Source organism: Mustela putorius, unplaced genomic scaffold, assembly GCF_011764305.1.
Source record: "Mustela putorius furo isolate JIRA1106 unplaced genomic scaffold, ASM1176430v1.1 tig00000174_pilon_pilon_pilon, whole genome shotgun sequence".
Taxonomy (NCBI): Eukaryota; Metazoa; Chordata; class Mammalia; order Carnivora; family Mustelidae; genus Mustela; species Mustela putorius.
In genome coordinates this window covers 42,566,309-42,589,019 of record NW_025421304.1, presented here as the reverse complement: position 1 = coordinate 42,589,019, position 22,711 = coordinate 42,566,309, and the positions used below count along the sequence as shown (strand labels likewise).

Sequence of the window (22,711 nt, the reverse complement as noted above, 5' to 3'; positions counted from 1 at the left end):
TGTGACTCTACTTTCTGTCTCTACAGATTTGTCTCTTCTGGAAGTTTCCTCCAAGAGGAGACCAGCACTGCGGGACCTGCCGAGGCAGGCTCCCTTCACGTCGGAAGACATTTTCGGGGTGTATCCACGTTGTAGCCTGCGTCCGTGTCACCTGTCTTTATGTCTGAGGAAGGTGGCCTCGTGTGGACAGACGCCTTTGCTCGTCCGTTCTCGGGGGGTGGGCTTCGCTTGTGGGCACGTTTGGACTGTTGTGACTGCCGCCGCAGACACACACACGCAGGGTTTTGTGTGCACCGAGGTTTCGGTTCTCCTGGAGATACCAGGGCGTGGACTCCCTGGGACTGTCTGCTTTGGAGGAACCCCCCCCCACACACACACCGTACCTGCCAGCTCCCACCGAGCCCTCAGACTGCAGGTTCTCCGGGGGTCACTTTCCACGAGACTTTGGGAATCGGTCTGTGTGGCGGTCTGTGAGCCCCATGTGAGCCGGGCGGGGGTGGGGGGGCGTGCTCACCCCGCACCCAGGCCTGGTGACGAAGACATTCAGTGAGCACCTATTCCTGTGAGGATGGCCTGCGGGGATGAGCCGACGGGCGAGCAGAGACGTGGCCGGGAAGCCCCAGGACCCAGAGCAGGACCCCTCAGCAGACGCACACATGCTTGGTGGACACGGGGTGGGCTGAGGTGCTGGGGGTTCATACGCAGGCTGTGCCCGGGGCAGCCTGTACTGAATGGCCAGTGGTGTGGCAGACCCACGCTATGTCCTACGCCGGCCCCCAAAGACAACGGTGAGGTGGCATGCTAGCGCAGTCAGAATGAACACCCCAGATCTTCCTTCCTCACCTCCAGATTGACTGAACCCACAGGGATCCTGGCTCAGGGTCTGTTCCCAGAATCCAGTGGAAGCCGGTGGGCGTGCCCTCCGGTCAGCTGAGGACCCGCCCTGCCATCAGGAGGGACGCCTGGTCATTTACAGGAAGGATTAGCCAGAATCAAGGGGCTTTCCCGAGGCTGCTGCGCTGGGCACAGTCACGCTCCGGTTCCGGGGGGCTGCCCGCCGCTGACCACCTCCCCCCAAAGACACAGGTCAGGCTGGGACCAGGGGAGGCAAGCGAGGCGCCCCTTCAGAGTCCTGGGGGTAGCACCCCTTGTCCTGGTGACCCTGATCCTGAGAGTAGAAAAGGCCTCTGTGGACGCCGGTGTGCACACGTGTGAGCGAGTCCGTGTGTGCATGAACACCTAAGTGCGTGCATCTGCACGTTTTGCGCGTGTGGCTGCGTGGGCAGGCATATGCACCTGCGTGCGTGTGTGCACACGTGTGTGCGTACCCCCGGGTGCGTGGGGTGAGTGTACGTATGCTGGTGTGTGCCTGTGTGCCTGAGTGGACTGCGCGCGTGTGGCACGCGTCACAGCAGCTACAGAGCACTCACAGGCCCAGCGTCAGCCTTGGGGCTTTGCGTGCAGGGACCCACTGCGTCTGCACAACCCTGCGGCCTCGGTCCTGCCATTACGTCCGTCTGCAGATGGGGAAACTGAGGCTCAGGGAGGCCCAGAGCTGTAGGTGCGGGACGGGACGAGAGTGACAGCGGACTCTGGAGCCCGCACTCTGCTCCTCCAGGGAGGCGCTCGACCACATCCATCTGTCTTCCCGCCACCCGCCCCCTTCCCCGGCCGCCAGTCAGTGACGCTCCTTCCTCGTGTGCTGCCTCTTTCGCAGAGAGGCCAGCAAGGAATCCCAGAGTGTACTGGTACCTGTGCTCTCTGCACCGTCCAGGGGAGGGACCGCACAGAGAGATGTCACAGCACAGCCCTCGGTGACAGGTGTGGCTCCAGGCCCTCCCAGAGCCCCGAGTCCCGCACGTCCGCCAGACGGCAGGACACCTCTGCCGGGAGCACACACATCGTGTCCTTTCTCCAGCCGGAGGCCACCAGGACCGCGCTCTCCCCAGGGCTGCTCCTGCCTGACCACGCCTTCTGGAGGGCGTGTTAGTGGGAGAAGGGCCAGCGGAGGCCGAAGGCGGGAAGAGGCACCTCTGGAGGGTGAGCTTAGCTCCTGCGGAGGAGCAAGGCCGCTCCCTCTTGGCTCCCGGCTCGTCCGCCTGCCAGGGTCGGATCACGGGGCAGGAGAAGGACGTCACCTGTGCTGACAGCTGCCCGCGCTCCCCGCTCTGGCCGCCACACAGGCTGGCCTTGGCCAGAAAGGATGTGTTTTGAAGCTGCTCCTGAACCAGAGAGCCCAGGACAGGGCCGTTGGGATTCTCCCCGCCGTCAGCTGGCTTCTCCTCTCTGTGCTGCGATTTTTAAAAAAATGTGTTTCACAATGCAATATATACACATTGCAGAAAAACAAGAAAATGCAGATAAGCGTCAGGAGGAACTGAAAACCCCCCAAGTCCGCTGCCCAGTGAGGAGGTGAACCGGCCTGATGTGTGCACACGGCGACAGCGCTCCCGGCAGAAGCCCGGCTTGGGAGCTCCTTGATCGCCACTGACTGTCACCGAACTAAGGAACCCACTTTGGCGGCTCGGGAAGCTGGGCGGCGGTCCCCGGGAGGAGGAGCAGGGCCCGGGCGGAGGTGGCACCTCTGTGCTCCTTTGCCTTCCGACCTACTTACTTTCTTGCGTGTGCGTTCGGCCGCACCTTGACCAAATGCACCCTCGAGCTCTAACCCCAGGACTGCCGCTCTTCCCACCCGCGGGCTCCCCTCACAGCCCTTCTCACACGGAGATAGGCGCGTGCTTTTCTCGTGGGAAGATAAAACCTACCGTGCCTGGCTGTGTTCTCACCGGTCAGACCGTGGGCGCTGTCCCACCGCGAGCCCCCCAGCAGGCCCCTACCCCTGCGTCATCGTTGAGGGGGGGCAGCTGTGAGCCGGCAGGGACAGCACCCGCCTCAGCCGGCCCTGATCCCCTGCTGTCGGCAAACGTCCTTCCCAACCAAGAAGGCACACTGCGCCCGCATATCAGGGAACCTCCAGCCCCGCAAAACGCCCTGTAGAATCCTCCAAGCTGCTTCCCGTCCGAACTGAGTATACAAATGTTCTGGTTGTCAAAGAAGGCGTCGCAGGAGTGCTACTGAGATTTAATCCGTCAATTGAGTTAGAAATGCAATTTTAGATCATAAGTAAGTTACAGACAATATGTGCCCGGCACAGAAAAGATGCATGAGGGGCACCTGGGGGGCTCCGTCGGTGATGCGGGCCTTCGGCTCAGGTCACGATCCCCCGGTCCTGGGATCGACCCCCCTGGGCTCCCTGCTCCCCTCTGTTGCCCTCCCCGCGTGCTCTCTCGCTCTCTCTCAAATAAACAAATCAAATCCTAAAAGAAGAATAAAAATAAAAAAGAATAAAAATAAAAACAAAGCAAAGTGCGGTGGGAGTGGCCAGTCGCCCTCCCCCTCCCGCCACCTACGGCGGCCCTTTCACTCCTGGGGACGCAGGCTGATTCCACGGCCCAGCCACGCTGACAGTGCGGGCACAGGACGGTTTTCTCCACGGGACTCCGGCGGTGACCCCGTGCGCCGCTCCCGGCCTGGCCTCAGAAGCCTCCTGCATGTCCAGCCTCCCCGGGCTCACGGCCCACATGCCATCCGGACGCCGAAGCCAGCCCAGGACGCTGTTGCCCCGGGGGATGGAGGGCCCCCCCCACGACAACCACCCGCCGGAGACCCACCACCACCACCACCACCACCGAGGGGAGCAGGGAGCAAGCCGCGGCTCCCGGCACACACCGGCACACACAGGTATCGGGGTTGGGCGCGGCCACCCACTGTGCTCACCGACTGCGGCTTAGAGGCGGAGCTTGTATGGCCTCTGAGTCCGGGAGCCCCCACAGCTGCTCGCTCGCCCTTCGCCCTCGGGGTGCGGGCGCCGCCCTGCGGGGGACGCGTCTGCAGGGCCGCGCGCGGGCGGCTCCCACGTCCACACGCAGCTTGCCAGGCCTGGTGGTCTCCGGGCGGCGCTTCCGGGGCTTCTCCGAAAGAGAGCGCGGGAAGGCGGCGTCGCTGTGGGAGGCCCTCCCCGCAGACGGCCGGCCGGACCGCGTCTGCCGCCTCTCTCGTTGCTCCCCGCTGTGCCCCCGCAAGGGCCTCCGCTGAGGCCGTTGGGGAAGAAGCTTTGTTCCCGTTCCCGGAACAGACGTGCAGACTCCAAATAAAACGACTGAGAGGCTGACCTGTAGAGATGCGGTCATTAGGTGACCTGCCTTGTCGCCTGTTCCGTTCGTATCATCATTTCCTTCCCAGCGGCGGGATTTTCCAACACGGACAGGAGCAGCGTGGGCGCCTCACAGACCCGCGTGCCCACCGCCCTTGGGACAACCCAACAGCGGTCGCCTTCCAGAAAACCAGGGATCCTCCTCGGAGCCGGTTCAAGAAGAGGCCGTGAAGAAGCCGAGGTTCAGGTGGGAGACGCCCCTTCCCCTCCTCTTCGGTCCTGTCCCGGCAGCTCAGGGCCGAGCCCACCTTTCCGGGGCAGGGCCAGGCAGCGAACAGTGCGGCTTCAGCAGATAAACGGTTCCTGCGGCCGCTCCGGGACTCGGGGTTGCAGAACCAAAGAGCCAGAAGAAAGACTTAATTTACAAAACCTGGCAGGGGCTCGACGTGACCCGCGGCCATCATCTGCCAAGCCTGACGCAGCCCAGCCCGACTTAGAGGAACACAAGGGCCCACCTCGCTTTGGCTGCTTTAACCAGCAGCGACAAGAGCCCCCGCAGCCAGGAACAGGAGCACGAGGCCGTGCTGGGGTGTGAATGGGGCCCTCGGAGCCAACAGGGGGTGTGAGCCTGGGCAAGTGACTGACTCCTCCGGGCCTGGATGCTGCAAAGGGACTTTGTAGCGGTCCCTGCCTCTGGGAGGAGTCGGGGGAGTGACGAGCTCTGCTGGGTGGGGGGCTCAGCCCTGGGCTTCCATGGGATACCCCAGGGTCACTGTCATTAAAACAGGGGCAGGACGGGCAGCCGGGAGCCGCACTTCCGGGCAGCGGGGAGGCGGCGCGGGAGGGAGGCAGAGGTAATCAATCAGTCAGGCCCGTTGGGGGCAGCAGGGAATTGAGTTGAGAGCAGATAGGCGGACACCACAGAGCGATGCTGTCCTCTCCGTGTGAGTGGCTCTTTTTTCTAAGGCCGCCTCTCCCACTTGACTCTGCTGCCTGTGCCGCCAGGGACAAGGCTAACTTTACAATAGCCCCCCACCGAGGGCAGGCTGCACCCCGATCCCTGTGATCAACAACCCCGTTCCAGAAACTTCCAGCTTGGCTCCTAGGAGAGGCAGTGCCCACTGCATTGGGCCATCCACCAGGCTTTAGGGGTGCTGGCTAGGGTGCATCCACCAGAGAGCCCACTTTGTGTAACCCACCCCCCACCTAGCTTGAAGCCAGAAGTGCATAGAGACCACAGTGGTCACCCAGGCCAGCGTCTCCTGGGCCACATGAGCCCTGGGGAGCTGTGAGAGTCCGGTGAACCTGGATTCCCAGGGCTTCTTCCCGGGAAGAGAGGCAGAGGGGAAGCCGGGGCTCGGGTCACAGGCTGGGGGAGCAGGTCCGTACCAAGGGCCAGCTGTTGCCAGGAGGGAGGCAGGGCTCTGGAACCAGACAGCCGGGGATGAGGCGGCCCCTCGAGCCCTCAGTGTGGTGGCTGTTGCTGTGACCGATGGGAGGCAGAGGAGGTCAGCGGTCAGAGGTCACAAGGACTGTCAAGGGTCAGCAGGAAAACACCGGAAAGAGAGATTTCAGAGTGCGAATCATGGAAACCTTGAACTGTGCAATTCATGTGGCCTGGAGGGGGCCCGTGTCTGTGTCCTGGGCCCAGCTCAGCCCTCTCAGCCCGAAGTGGGTCTCACCCCGAGACCTGACCTGGACCCGGACTTCCCAGGCCATCCCCTGACCCCATTTCACCCCCCTTCCTTTTGGGGGCCTGTCCTGCTGCTCTCCCAGGGCCGAATGGGCTCTCCACCGGTGCTGCTTGTCCCTTCTGACGCCACAGAGCAGCCCGTCACCTGGGTAAGAAGGGACCCCGTCCGGGCCGGGAACGTGACTCAGGAGGGACGCAGCTGCATTGCCCTGTCGCAGCCAGGGCCGTCATTCGGAAGTCTGCAGGCCAGAGGGCCCCCTCCCAACTGTGTGTGTCTCGCCGCCCACAAGCCAAGGAGTGCTCCGTGCACCTGTTCTACAGGTGCCGATCGGGGTCAGGACCTGTCCTATCGGGGGCCCCATCCGGGCATGCACTGGGTGCCAGCAAGGCCTCCTGCCGTCAGGATCTCTGCCTTCCTGGGGCCTCCCCTTGGGGTGACTCCCAGCTCACTGAGCGCTCTGTCCAGGGACCCCTGCTTTGGGTCTCACCCTGCATGGCAGGAAGAACAGGCCGCCACTCTTAAGCTTCCAGATCCTTCTCCGGCCACCTCTAGTCTTAGTCTGTGGAAGGGCATGTGCGCCCTGGGGTTCACGATGTCACTGTGCTCGGTGGGTAGCAGCCCTGCAGGATGCCCCCGTCCCAGTCCCTGGACTCTGGGGCTGTGAGACCCCACAGGGCAAGTGTGCCGTGGGACTGAGGATCTGGAGGTGGGAGGTGAGCCTTGGAAGTGGGAGCCAGAGGAGGTCTGCCTGCGGGAGAGGCAGACGGCAGGGTGGTGGGGACACAGGGAGAGGAGAGGCCGCGGGTCCAGGGCCACGAGGCAAGGAACACGGACACCTCCTCAGTTGGAAGAAACAGGGAAGCAGACCCCCTCAGAGCCGCCGGAAGAAGCCAGTTCTGCAGGCACCTGGACATCTGCCCGGGGAGGCCACAGCTGACCTCCGACCTCCAGCCCGCCAGAGAATAAACTGTGCCGTTCCTGGCCACTGGGTCTGTGGGCTACACTGGGCAGCCTGGGGATGGCCACACGGCTGCCACCCACCAGCTCCGGGAGGCCGTGGCGGCTGCTGGGGGGTTGGGTTTCAAACGATGGGATTCTTCTCCAGCCCCTACATTGGAGCGTCAGCCCTGGTGCCGTCAGCACGTGCACGTCCCACCGCTGGTCCGCAGCGCTGCCGTCCTCACCATCGGACTAGCTTAGCATCACGGTCCCGAGACTGAGGCCCCAGCTACGAAGTGAGGGGCTTGCAGCGGCCAGTGCGAGGACAGCCTTTCCAAATCGAGCCCTTGGGGCGCCTGGGCAGCTCCATCGGGGAAGCGTCTGCCTCCAGCTTGGGTCGCAATCCTGGGGTCTCGGGATCGAGTTCTGCATCGGGCTCCTAGCTCAGCGGGGAATCTGCTTTTCCCTCTGCCCACTGCTCCCCCTGCTTGTGCGCGCACACTCTCAAATAAGTAGATAAAATCTTTAAAAAATAAATAAACGAATAGAGTGAGCTTTGCTCAGTGCTCAGCACCCTCACAAGCCCTATGGGGTGGGGCCCACCACGGCCCTGCACCCGGCCTCACCAAGTCTCCCAGAGCTCACTCTCCTGCACGGGGGGCCGTCTGGCTGCCTACAGAGCGGGCCAGAGGGTGGCTTGCTCTGCCCTGTCTTCCCCACACTTTTCGGGGCACGACGGGTCCCTTGCAGCTTCCCCCCCCACACAGCGGCTCCCACAGCGCTGCCCTGCCTTGGGCGGGGGTTCAGAGCACGGGCAGGTGAGGCTCACCTCCTGCTTGGGCCTGGGGGGATGGGCAGTCCTGAGGCACTTGGTCCTGGGTCCATGGCTCTCCGCCTCTCCTACTCCACAAGGGGACAGAGGGACACCTGCCTTCCGAGGGCTCTGCGGAGGCCAAGCGAGAGGCAGGTGCAGCCCTCGCCGGACGTTCCCCCCGCAACACAGCTGATAACCCAGCCTGCACCCCCCCCGTGGCCACTTTCTGACCACGGACGTCCACGTTGTCCCCCAGTGAACGAGTGAGTGAGCGTATCAGACGCGTCCACGCGCAGGCCGCTGCGCTAAAACCGAGGGAGTGGAAGAAAGGCAAGAGAAACTCACTGCTTTGGGCAAGTTCTTGTCTCGGGTGAACTGGAAATGCCTGCGGGGCTCAGTCGGTGAAGGCTCTGCCTCGGGCTTAGGTCATGACCCCGGGGTCGTGGGGGTCGAGCCCCCACGTCTCCCTCTCCCTCTGCCGTCCACCCCCACTCACACTTGCTCCCTCTCGCGCTGTCTCTCAAATCAATAAAATCTCTGGAAGGAAGGAGGGAGGGACAGAGGGACGGAGGGACGGACGGACGGACGGACGGAGGGAAATGTCTGGGGCTTCCCAGAAACTGTCCCTTCTCCCTCCTGCCACTGGGAGGCCCAAGGGCTCGGCGGACAGACTCCGGGTGGTCCCAGACGGGCAGGCAGGATGGCCGGGGCGGCCCGCCTCCAGGAACCAGGCATTCTTCTGCTCCAGAACATGAACACATCCCACGCGGCCTCCGGGAGGGCCACAGGCCCTGTTAGCTGCCTTGGAGGGAGGATTGTTGTCCAAAGACCAGTGTGCAGCCGGGCCCCACTTCCCGAGAGAGCTAGGAGAGCCCAAAGCATCATTGGGTTGACCCTGTGCTCCTGCTGACGGGCAAACTGAGACCGAGAAGGCCAGTGACCTGCTCAAGGCCACTTGGGAGTCAGGGGCTGCATCCAAGCCCCTGCTACGCAGCCAAGCCCAGATGCCAGCAGACTGTGCGTCTCGCTCCAGGAAGAGGCCCAGAGCTCGGGCGAGGAGGAGGGCCTCCCCTGCAGGCACAACGGTGCGGTGCCCAGGGACCACCCAGCACCTGGTGCCTTCATGCTGAAGCTGGTGTCTCCGCAGACCAGAGCCCACTCAGACCCCTCTGTGCTTCCATCCAAGCGGCAACGGCCCCCTGGGAGGGCTGACCACTTTGCAGTCAGGAGCCAGAACCCCTTCCTCTGTTCTGGGGGATTTCTCCACATCAAAGACAACTTCTGGAGCTTTCTGTGAGTGACTGAGAACCAGTCCCAGCCTCCCCAGGAAGGAAAACCTGGGCTTTGGCAAAACAGGAGCACAGGACCACCAGTCGGGGCTGGACAGCACTGCTGGTCGGGCTTGTGTGACCCTTCCTGGAAACCGCACAATCATCAGGGCTGGCTCCTGCACTCTGTGGGATGAACCGCCCTTCCTGGGAGACTTCAGCCCCCAGAGACTTGGAACGGATCAGGCAGAGGAGCTACAGCCCATGGCCACAGATCCCACTGTTGACTCTCGGCCCAACGCCGCTGCCTCGAGACCTGGCGCGGCCCCTGTGTCCATGAAGGCGGGACTGGTCTCTCCCCAGACGCCGGCCGTCCCCGGCCGTCCACGCGATCGCAGCATGGCTCCCTGCCAGTGCACGCACGGCGACAAAATCCCACCTTCCCTGGGGCTTCTCTACGCCCAGCCCCGTGGGGTGGTGGTCCTTGCTGGGAGCGGAGGCGGCTGCGGGGGGGACAGCGGTGCGGCCACGGCGGGAACCGAGTCTGGCGCTTCCTCCAACAGTTCAACGCGGAGGAACTGCCCAGAGTTCCCACGCCTGGGTATCGACCCGAGGGAAATGAAAGCATGCGTCCGCACAAGCCCTGGACCAGAATACCCACGGCAACACCATTCACGGCAGAGCCCAAGTCACCTGCTGACCAGGCAAACGAAACACGAGCTGTCCTGGAATACGAGTCAGCCGCAAACGACGCTGACGGGCTGACACGACATGTGCCGCCAGGCGGGAGCCCCGAACCCCGCGTCAGGTGAAGCCGTCCAGGACGCCGCGGCCCGTCTGACAGCACTGTGCGGGGGACAGAAGGTCAATCGGAGACGGCTCTGGGTGGGACGGGGTGGGGTCTGAGGCTGATGGCCAGGGCATGAGGGATTCTTCCTAGGGTGATTCAAACGTCCTAAAACTGGCCCCGGCGACGGCCGTGCAGCCCTGCCGTGTCCGCTCAGCTTCGCCGAACCGCGCGCTGGACACGGACGAATCGTACGGTCTGCGCCTTGTATCTCCATGAAGCCTAAACAGAGCGAACGTTGACAGAGGCCGAGGGCGTGTGTAACGGGCACTTTCAGGTACTTCGGGGGTTCTGAGTGACGGAGCTTTGAGCCAGCCGTGCCCCCTGAGGCGGAGCACGCACACGCCACGACGGCAAGCCCCCCTCGCAGCAGAAACGGACGCACCTGTCGTTCCACAGGCGTGTGCCGGGACATCCACAGTGCGCAGCTAGTGACCGCTGTCCCCGGGAGCCACCTGCTATCCGTCCGCAGCGGGAGGGACAAACGAACGCGGTCTGCTGGGCGATGGAGCGCCGCGACGAACAGGAGCCGCGTGCAGCACGGACGCGTGCAGACAGCCGTGAGCGGGAGAGCCGCCTGCTGGGTCAGAAGCCAGCCTTCCGCGCTGAAGGTCACTTCCACGCTCACTCGATGGGGACAGTGCCAAGGAGGCCGGGGAGCGGAGCTACCGGGGCTGGCGACGACCTGTTTCTTACGGTTCCATGAATGCCTGGTTCTGAGAACGCAGCCCACGGCCCGGGCGGGATTTGTGCGCTTGGCTGGTGTGTCGTATCTCGACGAAAAGTCCGGATGAAGATGTTTCCGACGTTAGCGTAAGGAGGCAGCCCAAGTGTCCATCGGCCGAAGAACGGGTACACACGCCGTGGGGACAGTGGGATGCTCGCGGGCAGTGAGAAGGCAGGAAGGGCTGACCCGTGCTACAAGGGGGAGCAGCGGGGTGCAGAGTCCCCCACCCGCTGTGAGGGTTCGTCCACACGAGCTGTGCGTGCAGAGGGGGACAATCCAGGGACGGAGAGCAGGTTTGTGGGTGCCAGGGCCTGGGGAGCCAAGTGGGGAGTGTCTGCTGAGGGACGGGGTTTCTGTTTGGGGCGATGGAACGTTCTGGAAGTAAGCGGTGCTGATAATTGTGACAACTCCGAGAATGTGCCGAACACCACTGAGTGCACCCTTGAAACGGTGAGTTTCGTGTTTGAGGAAGGAAGTGGAAGTTCCGAGGGGCCAGCTCACTCTTGAGAGATCTGGGGTTTCTAATCCACATGCCCCCGTCGATGCCGCGACGCCTGGGTTTTGAGTCCTTCCTCTGCGCCAAGCTCCAGGGCCAGCCTCCCCTCCTACACTCCCGTTCGTCCCCAAAGCCATCCTAGGGCGTCGCCACGATCCTCACCCCCACACTACAGAGGGGGACTCTAGGTGACAGCCGTGCAGCAGCAGGAGGCGGGGCGCTGTCCAGAGCCGCCCTGCAGGCAGGTGGGCCGAGTCCTGGGACGCAGCCCTCAGGGGAGCTGTTTAGAGGGGAGAGCACGGTGGGAGGAGGCGCCGATGAACACCCGGGCACACCACCGCTCAGGGAGCCCATGGCAGGGCCGAGGGACGCTGGCCTCTGTGGACGGCACCCCAGTGCTGACCCGTGAATGTCGTCCTGTCCGCGGGCCCCTCAGAGCCTGCCCGCACCGCCCGCTGGACCCTCGTAACCACCCAGGTGCTGCCGTGCGGCAACGAGCCACGTCACTTGCTCACGCAGTGCCAGGTGGCCGAGTGGGGACTGAAACCCAGAAAGTGGAGTCCAGACCCCCCCCCCCAGGTAGCCTGGGCCCTGACTGTGCTCCCTGGTGATGGCAAAGCCGGTGTGGCACAGTAAACTTGGGGTGAGCATTTGGGACCCTCCCGGGGGGCAGGTTACATAACAGGAGAGGGAAGCCAAGCCTCGGGCCTCAAGGTCAGTGTGTGGGCACACCAGTCCACAGTCTCCCAGAGTCTGTGGTCAGTGCTCAGACCCGGGACACTTCCAAGGGCAGCAGAGCTGGCGGCTGCCTGGGGAGGCCACCACCGTGCCCTGCGGGGCTGGACATCTCTGCTTGGGCAGAGCAGCGGGCAGGTTCCCAGCTGGCCCCAGTCTAGACTGGTCTCCTTCCAGCAAAGGAACAAATGGGAGCTCAGGGCTGCGGCCACACCAAGAGGTGGTCAGTAGGGCAAGGGCTGGCCTAGGACACAGTAGGCTTTCCCCATCCAGCTATTGCCCATCAAAGATGATCCTGCCCTAACAGAGTGGGCCTGGATTTATTCATTCCACAAATATCTACCGGGCACAGTGAGGTATAGATTTTCTGAGTCCAGGCGGCTGGCCACAGTGCCTGGATATTTATTTAGTCAAACCTTATTCTGGATGTGTTTAGATGAGACTAGTTTTTAAATCTGTGGGTTGAGTACAGAAGGTTGCCCTTCATAATAAGGGTGGGTCTCATCCAATCAGGTGAAGGCCTGAATAGAACGAAAGACTGACCTCCTCCAAGTCAGAGGGCATTCTGCCAGCACACAACAGACTGGGACAGTAACCCAGCCCAGGCCAGCCCACCCTGCACAGTCTGGAATGCTGGCCTCCATACATAAATACACGTGTGTGTGTGTGTGCGTGTGCGAGAGATTTACACATACAAATACATAATGTGTGTATATGTGTGTGGTGTGCAATATATACAAAAGTATCTCGGTCACATAATACTAATTCTGTTCCTTTGACAAATGCAGGTGCCTGCCGTCTGATGGGGCCGGAACTCAGAGCGAGGATGTGGCCCTACGGCGTCAGTCTATCTTCTGCTGAGGAGGACCAGCCGTGGGACACCTTCAGGTCACGGAGGTCCCACGGGCCAACAGGGAAAGACTTTGCCCGCTCCTGAGAGCAAGCCTGTCTGCCAGGATAGAGGCTCCTTCCGGACAGCGGTGCGACCTTGACCGCAGGACTTCACAGGCTAGGTTTCTCTCTCTCTCTTTTTTTTTTTTTTTAAGATTTTATTTATTTATTTACAGACAGAGATCACAAGTAGGCAGAGAGGCAGGCAGAGAGAGGAAGGGAAGCAGGCTCCCCACTGAGCAGAGAGCCCGATGCGGGACTCGATCCCAGAACCCTGGGATCATGACCTGAGCCGAAGGCAGAGACTTTAACCCACTGAGCCACCCAGGCGCCCCCACAGGCTAGGTTTCTATTTCCTTGTCTGTGCAACGGGCCAGTTTCATCTCTTGGGTGGCAATCCCGGGGACCGTACGGGACGCAGCGCATGCAAAGGGAGTCCCATAGGAGCCCAGCAAAGCTCTCTGGATGTGGATCCCAGGTCGAGCCAGGGACGCCACTGCATCAGAAGCACCTGGGAGCTTGTCCGGAATGGCAGGCTGTGGGGCCCCTCTGACCTGCTGAATCTTCCTCTCCGGGCGGAGGAGCCCAGGACCTGCCTTTGAAGCACACCGATCTCTAGGCAGCAGATTTGGGAATCCTAGCCCCTCCCAGGGGCACCAAAGAACCTTCTGCATGCAGGCAGAGCTGAGCCTTCCCGAAACAGGCAGGCCTGGGCCCAGACCTCACCTCCCTGGGCTGTGTGAGTTGGACTGGGGCTGGGCTGTCAGCCACCAACAAAAATTGCCTGATAATGAGCTACCTCATTACCTCGCAGACTGCCACCCCCCTCAGCCACCATCTGCCATCTCACCTGTCCCTGGCATATCACCGTCCTCCCGCTGCAGGAAGGGGGAAGACCATGCTGCCTTGAGCCTCCTCGCTCCAAACTGTGCCTGCATCTGCTCCCATGGGGGTGCTGTGTGCAGAGACCGAGGTTCTAGGATGGACGCAAGCTGGGGGCCACGGGGACAGGACAAGTGCCGGAGAGGGCTGTTTGTTTTAGGTAGGTGATGGAGTTTCCTAGCACAAAATTCAAAAGGCACACAGTGTGCCCATCCTGCCTCCACGCCTTCTGTCTTCTTTGCTACCAGGGTTCTGATTTCGTCTGGGGCATCAAGTCCTTGCTGAAAACCCCCATGTCCCAGCCTTCCCTGGGTTGGGCTGTGGGACCCAGCACCGCTGACAGCCCATGCATGGCAGGAACAGGCTTCTGGAAGAGCCCTTCCCACTCAGCTGGTTTCTGTGCTTTGCAAGGCCCTCCTTCCTGTGTGGAGGCCACGGAGGGCGGTGGTGCCGCCGTCGTCGCGCAGACATGAAGACAGGAGCAGGGTGAGGTCCCTGCTGCCCCAGCTGCCTGCCTCGGGGTCCCATGACGAGACGTGCTCCTTATTCACTACGCTGAGCCCGGTTCTGCTCCCTGACGTGCCCACAAGCAGCTCGCAGGCTCGGGAATAAGGTGAGAAGTCTCCTTCTCGGCCTGTCTCAGTGCCCAGCTCCCCACAGGGAAGCAACACAGCAATGCGGCCAGCGTCTTGGAGTGGCCCCGGACACGTGGATGGGCACACACGCACACGGCCTTACCGGTTGTTTTCCTTCCCCACCCGAATGGTGGCACCGGCCCACGGTCGCCATAGTGCCTCCAGTCCCTCCCAGACCAGGCGCAGTGTGTGCCCCACCTGCCGCATCACCCCCAGGGACGTGAGCAGAACCCCACGGACAGAACCATCCCAGGCATGCGCTTTCCAGGCGAGGATTTCGAAAGGTACTGTTTGGGCCGATGGCTAAGGTCAGGAGGGAAACACAGAGGTACCCCATGAAGAGTAAGCTGGGAGACAGCCAGAGGGCCGGCAGGAAGGGCCCTTTCCTTGCCCTTCTCCAGCCCAGCCCCCTAAGATACACGGCCCCACGTGCAGGAGGACTGGCCCCACCACATAGGGCGCTCCTCCCCCCCCCCAACGCCTGGCTCCACCCCTAGGCTATTTGGCCCCACCCCAGGAGGCCTGGCTCCACCCCCAGGACACACGGCCCCACCCCAGGAGGCGTGGTGTCTCCTAATGGACCCGCCCCTAGGAGGCCTTGCCCCGCCCCCAGGAGGCCTGGCTCCACCCCCATGAGGCCTGGCCCTGCCCCCAGGACATATGGCCCTACCCCCTAGGATATACGGCCCCACCCTTAGGATCTGCAGCCCCCCCCCCCGCCAATATATGACTGCCCCTCCCCCTCCTTCCCCCAATGCCTGGCCCCTCCCCATGGGCATATGGCCCCACCCCAAAGAGGCCTGGACCCCACCCCACAACATATGGCTCCCCCTCCACCCCCCCCCACCCCCCGGAGGCCTGGCCCCACCCCCCGGAGGCCTGGCCCCACCCCCCGGAGGCCTGGCCCCAGCCGTGGCTCTGCGCGCTGCATCAGACCTGCCCAGCCCCCGCTCTGGCCACCCCCACGGGGCCCTTTCCTCCCTGCCTCCTTCCTGGGCTGCAGCTGCCTCCCCCCTGTCTCCTAGCCCCTCTCCTCCCCCCCCCACTCCCAGGGTATGTCACTCACCCCTGCTTAAGGCCCGTGTGGGGTTTGTTGCCTCCAGGGGCAAGGACCGGGCCAGGGCGGGTCTCCGCAGCCGCAGCACACGGGCAAGCCGCCCACCTCTGCTTCCTTCATCTCCGCGGGGGTCTCGGGTGTCCGACCCCCGCGTCCCTCGGGCAGCGGCCCCGCCCCACCGGACCCAGCCCCCTGCCCCTCCTTCCCTGCGGGCCCATTCAGGGAGGGAGCCCTCCGCGCGGCCCCTCTCCCGGAGTCCTCGCTGCTGGGAGGCCCGGGTCGGTTGCTCCGGGGCTGCCTGCGGCGTCCCCGGGCTGCCACACGGGTTCCCTGGGTTGAGAGAAGGTATCAGTGCGGTGGGCGAGGAGATGGGAGGCGAGCAAGGCCCGGTTTCCATAGCGACGGACAGGCTGCAGCGCCCAGAACTGAGAGGACAGGGCCTGTCCCGGGAGCAGATTCGGTCCTGGGATTTGAGCACAGAAGGCCCTTCAGATCCCGCTACTTCAGAAGTTCTCAACAGGGTGAGTTCCCCCCAGGGGACCTTTCTGGGGGGTCACTTTGGTTGGGTGGCAGGTGCTCCTGGCGTCTCGTGGACAGGGAGCGGGACACCACAGAACAGCTTGCAGTGGGCACGGGGTAGAGCTGCAGAGCTCTCCCGCCTGGCATGCCCACGGGCAGAGGTGCAGAAACCCCGATGCCAGTCAGGCCGTGTTCTGGGTTCGAATGTGCTCTACAACCTCTCCCCACCCTCTCAGAGCTCTTTTCAGTCTTCACTTACATGCCTCCAGTGACGGAGGGCTCACTACCTATGGGATCAGACCATACAAGTTGAGGAGCAGGGGCACTGGTGCCAGAGCTGCCGGGACCCCCGGGGGAAGACGTTGCATGTGTGTCTCCACAGCAGAAAGGCAGCACCCGCTTGCACTGATGCTTCACGAGGAACGAGCCCGGGCAACAACTAAGACACCAGCTTCTGTCCTCAGATTCTCCAAGGAAGAGGGTCCCCCAGAAACCAGGGGTTCAGGGGGGAACTCAGGGGTCCTGCTGGTTCCTGGCCCAGGATCTCTCAGCTTGTGCCTGCAGGGTGAGTGTGGGGATAGGGGGCAAGAGATCTGCATTTCCAGAAGTAAAGTGTCTACGGTACTGGCATCTTGTTTGTGATACGCATGGCAAAGTACTTAGGGGGAAGGGTACACACGCTGAAATATGTCCAAAAATAAGCGGATGGCTGGGGAGGTGGGGCTAGATGGACCTGTGGCATTCGCAAGCTTGAGTCATGGGTCCCTGCCAACCCTTGGTTCTGTCTCCTGTAAAGTGGGGATGATCACGGTACCTGCCTGGAAGCTTGGAGTGAGGACGGCCGTTCTGAGGTATCTGCACGGACTCTGGCTGATAGGCCCATCTGAAGTCTCCACGGGCAGCGAAGTGGCCTCTTGGCTAACCCCGCTGAGGCTGGGGGCTGGGGAAGGTGTAATTCCCTCTACCCATCTACGTTTACAGACCCCTGAAGTCCTTCCATGAACCCCAGAGGGATCCCTGCCCCGGGGCGAATCAGCCCTCGCTGCTGGGCTGGCAGACCCTTGAGCCTGGCCTTGTCCTTCCCGAGCAACGAGAACTTTCAAACCTTGTAGGCCCAGGCGGCAGCGGGACTGTCCGGGCTGTTGGAGGCGCCTCATCCCATCCCGAGTCCCAGCCTGGAAACTCTGGGGGTCACAGACTGAGGCTTTGCTTTCTGTTCTGTCCAGGAAGGAAACAGGGCCAGTCCTGAGCTGAGAACAGGGCAGTCGGGCACTCAGACCCCGTGCCAGCCGCTGGGCGGTCTTTTAGCGGCTGGGGAGAAGCTAGGCTATTTCTGTGCCTACCGTGTCCCCAGGGCCCAGCCAGCCAGGAAGGCCACTCAGGGCCAGGCCCGTCCAGTCATCAGCCACGACACTGGTTTTCCAGAAAGTGTAGGCAAGATGGGAAAACACTGTCTGGCTGGGAGGCAGAGTCGCTACCCGGCTGTGAGTGAGTGGCCACGGTGCCCGGGGAAGCTGGGTGTGAGCGATACGGCCCCAAGCTGGTTGGCAAGTCTGAGTGTATGGGCAGGGCTGTCGGCCACAGAGCAGCCAGCCCGTCCTCCCCTCAGACAGAGCAGAAAAGTGAGGGTGTTTCAGGCCAGGGAAGGGCCTGGACACAGGTGGGGCATTCAGCAGCAAAGACAGAGCCTGGGCCAGGGCGGTCAGGCCCTTCCTGGAGGCAGCAGGCCGGGCCGAGCATGTAGCCTCGGATTCTGGCTCCGGGCTTCAAAGCCTGCTCTGGCTGTGCGGTCTCGGGCGAGTTGCGTAACTGCTCTGTTTCAGTGAGATGGGGATTACCAGAGCATCCAGTCTAAAGGCTTGGCCGGGAGCCCATGTGACAACAGTGAGGGCACAGTGAGTGAGACAGGAGCGTTAGCGCCTCTCGGCCTCGGTTTCCCCATGTAGGAACTGGGAGAGCAGACTCTGTCCCATCCTCCAGGGCCGGGTAGATCTGATGTGACCCTTTCCTCTTGTCTGGGGACGGCGTCCAGGTCCCTTCCTCTCGGCCCTCTCTGAAAAGCCTGTTTGATTCGTGTTTGTGTGGGAATCTTCCATCAAAGACAGGGCAGAGAAAGAGGCGGAAGCAGCCCGTCAGGGGCCCGCCCCTCATCTCCCACCCAGGCAGGGTCCCCGCCGTCCGCACGTGTCACGTCCGCACCGAGCACGCCCGGGCAGCCCTCCATCCTGTCCCACTGCCCAGAACCTCCGCAAGGGCCTGTCGGCACTGTTTCGTAATCCTGGTAAACACTGGCTTTCCCTTGTAACATTTATTTATGCATTTATTGCAAAATCGTTATCTTTCTCCGCGTAAGAGGAGTACGGACTCATTGCAAAATATTCAGAAAATAAAAAGTGTGATGACGAGAGAAGGAAAAAAGACGGCCCCCAACCCTAATACTCAGGGGTTGTCTCTGTTGACCCTGGGTGCTCACCGGGCCGGCCCGATGTTTAAAAACCATCCCTGGGGAAGGGTGTTTGCTCGCTTATTTACACACTGAAGATCCTACCTACATGTGTGCTTGCTGTGATATCTCTGACTTTAAATGTACGTACACACGTGTGTGTGCACGCACATATCCACACGTCCATATATGTGCACGCGTGTACACGCAGTCACGTTTTGCCTTCTTGCATGGTCTCACACAGCCCCCGCGATAGGAGAGCAAAGACATGAAAATAAATCGTGTTTCGAAGTTCTGCACATACTCCTATCCGTCGTTAAGTGCCGCGGCCTCTGTCCCAGGACCCTGCAAAGCTGCTGGCCCCACACCGCGGCCCCTTCCTTCTCCCCAGGCGGGCAGGGGACCGCGCTTCCAGAAGGCGACGGCTGCCGGCTCCCACGTCCTTTGCTGACTGCCTTGAGCCCCACGCGCGCCTGTGCCGATCGACCCTCCCCTGAATTCTTCGAACTTGCCCGTCGGTCTCTGGGCTCCATTCCGCACTCCACGTTCGGAAGCTGGTTCAACCCCGTCTCCGCTGGGGGGCAGCCAGGTGGAGTCCGGCTTTTCACAATCATTGTGAAAGGCTGTGTACTCTCCCTTGTGTGTGCCTTGGAGAGGGCCTCTTGGAAGTGACATTGCTGGGTCTCGAGAGCACACGGTAACATTTCTGGCTGCGTCTGTGGACGGTCCGTGACGCTCTGTCTGCAGGAACTGCGCAGATCACTCTGCCATCCCCTGTGGCTGGACGCGTCTGCTGTTCCCAATACTTCCCGTGATACATAACACCGGGGGGGGGGGGGACGTCTTCAACCACAGAGTGGCTTTTCTGTCTGGGACTGCTCTTTGGCCGGCCTGGCTTTACCAGGGTAAAGGGACCCAGAGGCCTGTGCTGGATGGTTCGTTTAGAACAGCCATACCCGCCACAGTTTACACTGGAGTGACAGATCTGATGGGAATAACTGCTTTATTTTGTGGTCTGCGTGTCCACGGACAGCAGGAGGACAGCGCCCCATGAGACGCCCAACAAGTGGGTCCTACAGAAATATCTGACCTTAAAAACAACAACAAAAATCGAACTTCCCTCCCCTGGGGCTCCAGCTGCCTATTCCCGCTACAGACGGAAGCAGATACTTCTGGCCGTAGAGGGGGCCCAGCAGGCCAGGCCACGTGGCCCTCCCCTACGTGGCGCCCGGCGCTGCCATCCGTGTCCTCCCCCCATCAGACGACAGGCCCCCCCACTCGCTCCTGCCCGTGCGCACCGTTGCCCTGGGGCGTATGGTCAGACCCTATCCTCGCATGAACGGATTCTAAGGTCAGTCTCTGAAACTGGACCTCTGACACACGTTGCGAGAAAATCACGTGATCCCCTGCATGCCGTCGCCTCCCCCCACTTCACCCCGACTTTGGGAGCCTTCCATTTGGATTCCGTGCATCCGAAGCTAAGGCCGGCCGTGAACCTCACGCATCTGCTCATCCGCTTCCAAAGCTCCGCCGGCAGAACCTGTGTCTCTTCAATACTCAGGTTTTAACCCTCCAGCTGTGCGGGAGCTGCACGCGTGAGCCCTGCCCGCAGGCAGACTTTCTTCTCTCTTGGCCCTCGGGCTGCCCCAGGCCGGCCCGGCCCCTCCTGCCTGAACCGCCGCCCGCCCCCCTGCGGCCCGCCAGCCGCTCACAGGTGGGAATCGAGGAGCCGCCGTCCCTGGGCTCGCCCACCCGGTCTCGGCCGCACTGCACACCCACAGTCAGGGTCCGCTGCTCACGGAGTACCTGCTCTCCCCGCATAGGACGGCCATGTCTGGGGTCATCCTAACAATGGCCCTGTGGGCCAGCTAGGGCTAGCCCCTTACAACGGGACAGCGGAGGCTCCAAGGGCACACCCCTGCCTTGCAAGTGGCAGGCACAGGACCCCTCACCGTGCCTCAACCTGGAGCGCCACTCAGGTGTGTGCTCAGAGCATGCACGGGCTGGGGTGGGGGACGCACTGGGACACGTGTGCGCGAACACGGCAGCTGAGGGGTCTGCATCCAGCCGCTGAGCTGAGATCCTGGCGAGTCTGGCTAGAAGCCCCAGAGGCGCCCGCCTGGTTTGACCCCACCACGCCAGGTCTCAGAGGAAAAGGGGGTAGGGAGCCAGCCTGCCCCTCGGGGCTGCTGTGAGCCAGAGGCGCCCTCCCGGTCCTGGCGTGCCCTCCACATGAGCAGCGCGGGGTGGCCACAGCAAGCGCCACAGACCAGACCGCGGGGCTGGGCACAAAGAAGTCTGTTCTCTCCCATTCCGGAGGCGGGAAGACTGAGATCCAGAGCCACTCCCTCAGGCCTCTCCAGGAGGATCCTTCCTGCCGCCCCGGCTGCTGACGCCGGCTACAACCCGGGGCCTTCCTCCGCAGACGCTCTTCCAGCCTGTGCCTCTGTCCCCACAGGGCCTCTCTGCTGGGTGTGTCTGTCTCTGCGTCTCTTCTCCTAAGGACATTTGACATGGGATTTAAAGCCCCCCGACTCCATCCGGCAGGACCTCAGCCTCACCGGAGCACGTCTCCAAAGACCCACACCCCCAGCACCAGCTGGGACTCGAACGCGTCCTGAACGCACCACCGCCCCAGCACCGCAGGTGAGGGCTCGCGGGGGTGCCCACGTGGAGGGGCCCCAGGGCCTTTGCAGGGTGTCTCATGTCCATCTGTGTCCCCATTCGTGTGCACTGGGACGTGCTGCCTGTCCCCGACACAGGGAGACAGGAGAGACCAGGCGCTAACGAGGGAGCACAGCCATGACCGTAAATCCCAGGGGGGCTCGGGGTCAGCCGGCGCGGGGGGCTCCCGTGCACACTGGGCTGGATGTGGGATGAGGGCACTGTTCCAGGGCCAGGCACTTCCCACGGGACATGCGCCCGTCCCGTCTCTGGGACGTGAACTCCGGAGGGAGCCCTGCTCTGCTCTGCTCACTCCTGTTCACGGTCCCGGGCATGGAGCAAGTCCCCATGAACACTCAGCCCCTGTGGGAATGGATTCCCTGGTGTGGAAGGGAAAGCCTCGGAGGCAGAAGTCCTGCCTCAGTTTCCCCGACTTGCACACACAGGGGGTTGGGCCCAGACCCGGACATCCCACAGCAAACTGCCTGGGCAGCGCCACCTGCTGGACGGGCCAGGAAGTGCACCTGGTAGGAACCTTCCTGAAGAACTGGGGGGCGTGAGGTCCTGGTGCCTGGGGCCCATCACGGCCATCTTCCCTGGAAGGCGGCTCCTAAGGAGGCCAGCGATCCTGTTCCTTGGGCCCCTCTGCCTCTAGCTACCAGAGTGGCCCGTGCCCAGTGATGGGGACCTCGGGGATGGCCCCCAAGTCACCGGCACTGGGGGGCCGGCCGCTCAGGGTTTCCCACAAGTGGCCTCAGGGCTCAGCCTCACGTTAGCACACACTCACACACTCACTGTCACACGCTGCTCCCACTATCACGATGCACGCGTGTTCACGCTCAGACTCACACCGGCTCTCACGTGTCACACGCTCACCCTCGTCACCCACACGCGGTCACGCACTCACATACGCTCTCACACCCCGCACTCGTGTAAGCACGCCCACTCACACGCGCCCATATATGTGCCCCTGTGTACACACCCTCCGTTCCCCACCAACACTCACCCCTGCTCACATACACACCCCTGTCCCCCTGCTGGGCACAGTCACCTGCACTGACACATACACTCGCCCCCGCACGCACACACTGCTACACGCTGCCTCCCACCGCGTCCCCACCCGGCCTGAGCAGCGGAGCCCCACGGACGGGGCGGGTGGAGCGGGGGGGAGGGTCCGGCTCTCAGCACCGCACACAGCTCCCGGGTGAGCCCTAGACCACCTTCCCTGGGCTTCCTTTCAGACGGCGTGCAAGCGGCTGTGCCACACGTGCCCTTCAGCTTTTCTGATTCATTATGGCGGAGGTTTACCGGCTTTCATTCATTCATTGTCAAGTCCCCAGGATCCCACTGTACAAATGTACCATAATCGAGTGACTCATTCTCCTGCCCGTCGACGCTCCAGGCTGCTTGCAGTGACAAACAGGAACACCGTGAACTCTGGTGCGTGTGTCTTTGCACACCGGGAGCAGTCTCCCATGGCCTGCCCTCTGCAGAGCTCTCACCACCGGGTCACGGCGTGTGCGTGGCGTCTCTGCTGCGGGGACGCCCGCGGGGCCTTCCTGCTGCGAGTGCCACATGCTTACGTCCCCCATCCTGACCACGCCTGGTGCTCTGCCCGCCTGCCGGGTGTGAAAGGTGGCGCGCTGTGACCCAGCCCGTGTGTTCCCGCGGGCCGGTGAGCCCCACAGTGTGCAGCCCTTGGGGTCCAAGCCGCGTCTTCCGCTTGCCCGACTGGCCTGTGCGCTTTGCTCGTCTCTCCGTCTGGTTCCTTGTCTTCCCCTGACGGGTTTTCCGAAGTCCCTCAGATGCTCTAGATGCTGCTCTGTCCCCGGCGGCTTATACTGCGAGTGACTTTCAGCCCGTGACTTGTGTCTTCACTTTGTAGTGGAAGTTTCTCCATTTTAAAGATTTTATTTACTTACTGGGGAGAGAGAGAGAGAGAGAGAG

The 22,711-nt window shown here is 62.5% G+C and overlaps 1 long non-coding RNA gene across 1 annotated transcript; it reads left to right on the top strand.

Moving 5' to 3' along the window:
• Positions 1–14,981: 14,981 nt before the first annotated feature.
• Positions 14,982–22,701, top strand: LOC101675314. The gene is made up of 3 exons (XR_001179662.2): positions 14,982–15,659; positions 16,040–16,222; positions 16,454–22,701. It is a non-coding gene; the product is annotated as an uncharacterized LOC101675314 (long non-coding RNA).
• Positions 22,702–22,711: the final 10 nt, after the last annotated feature.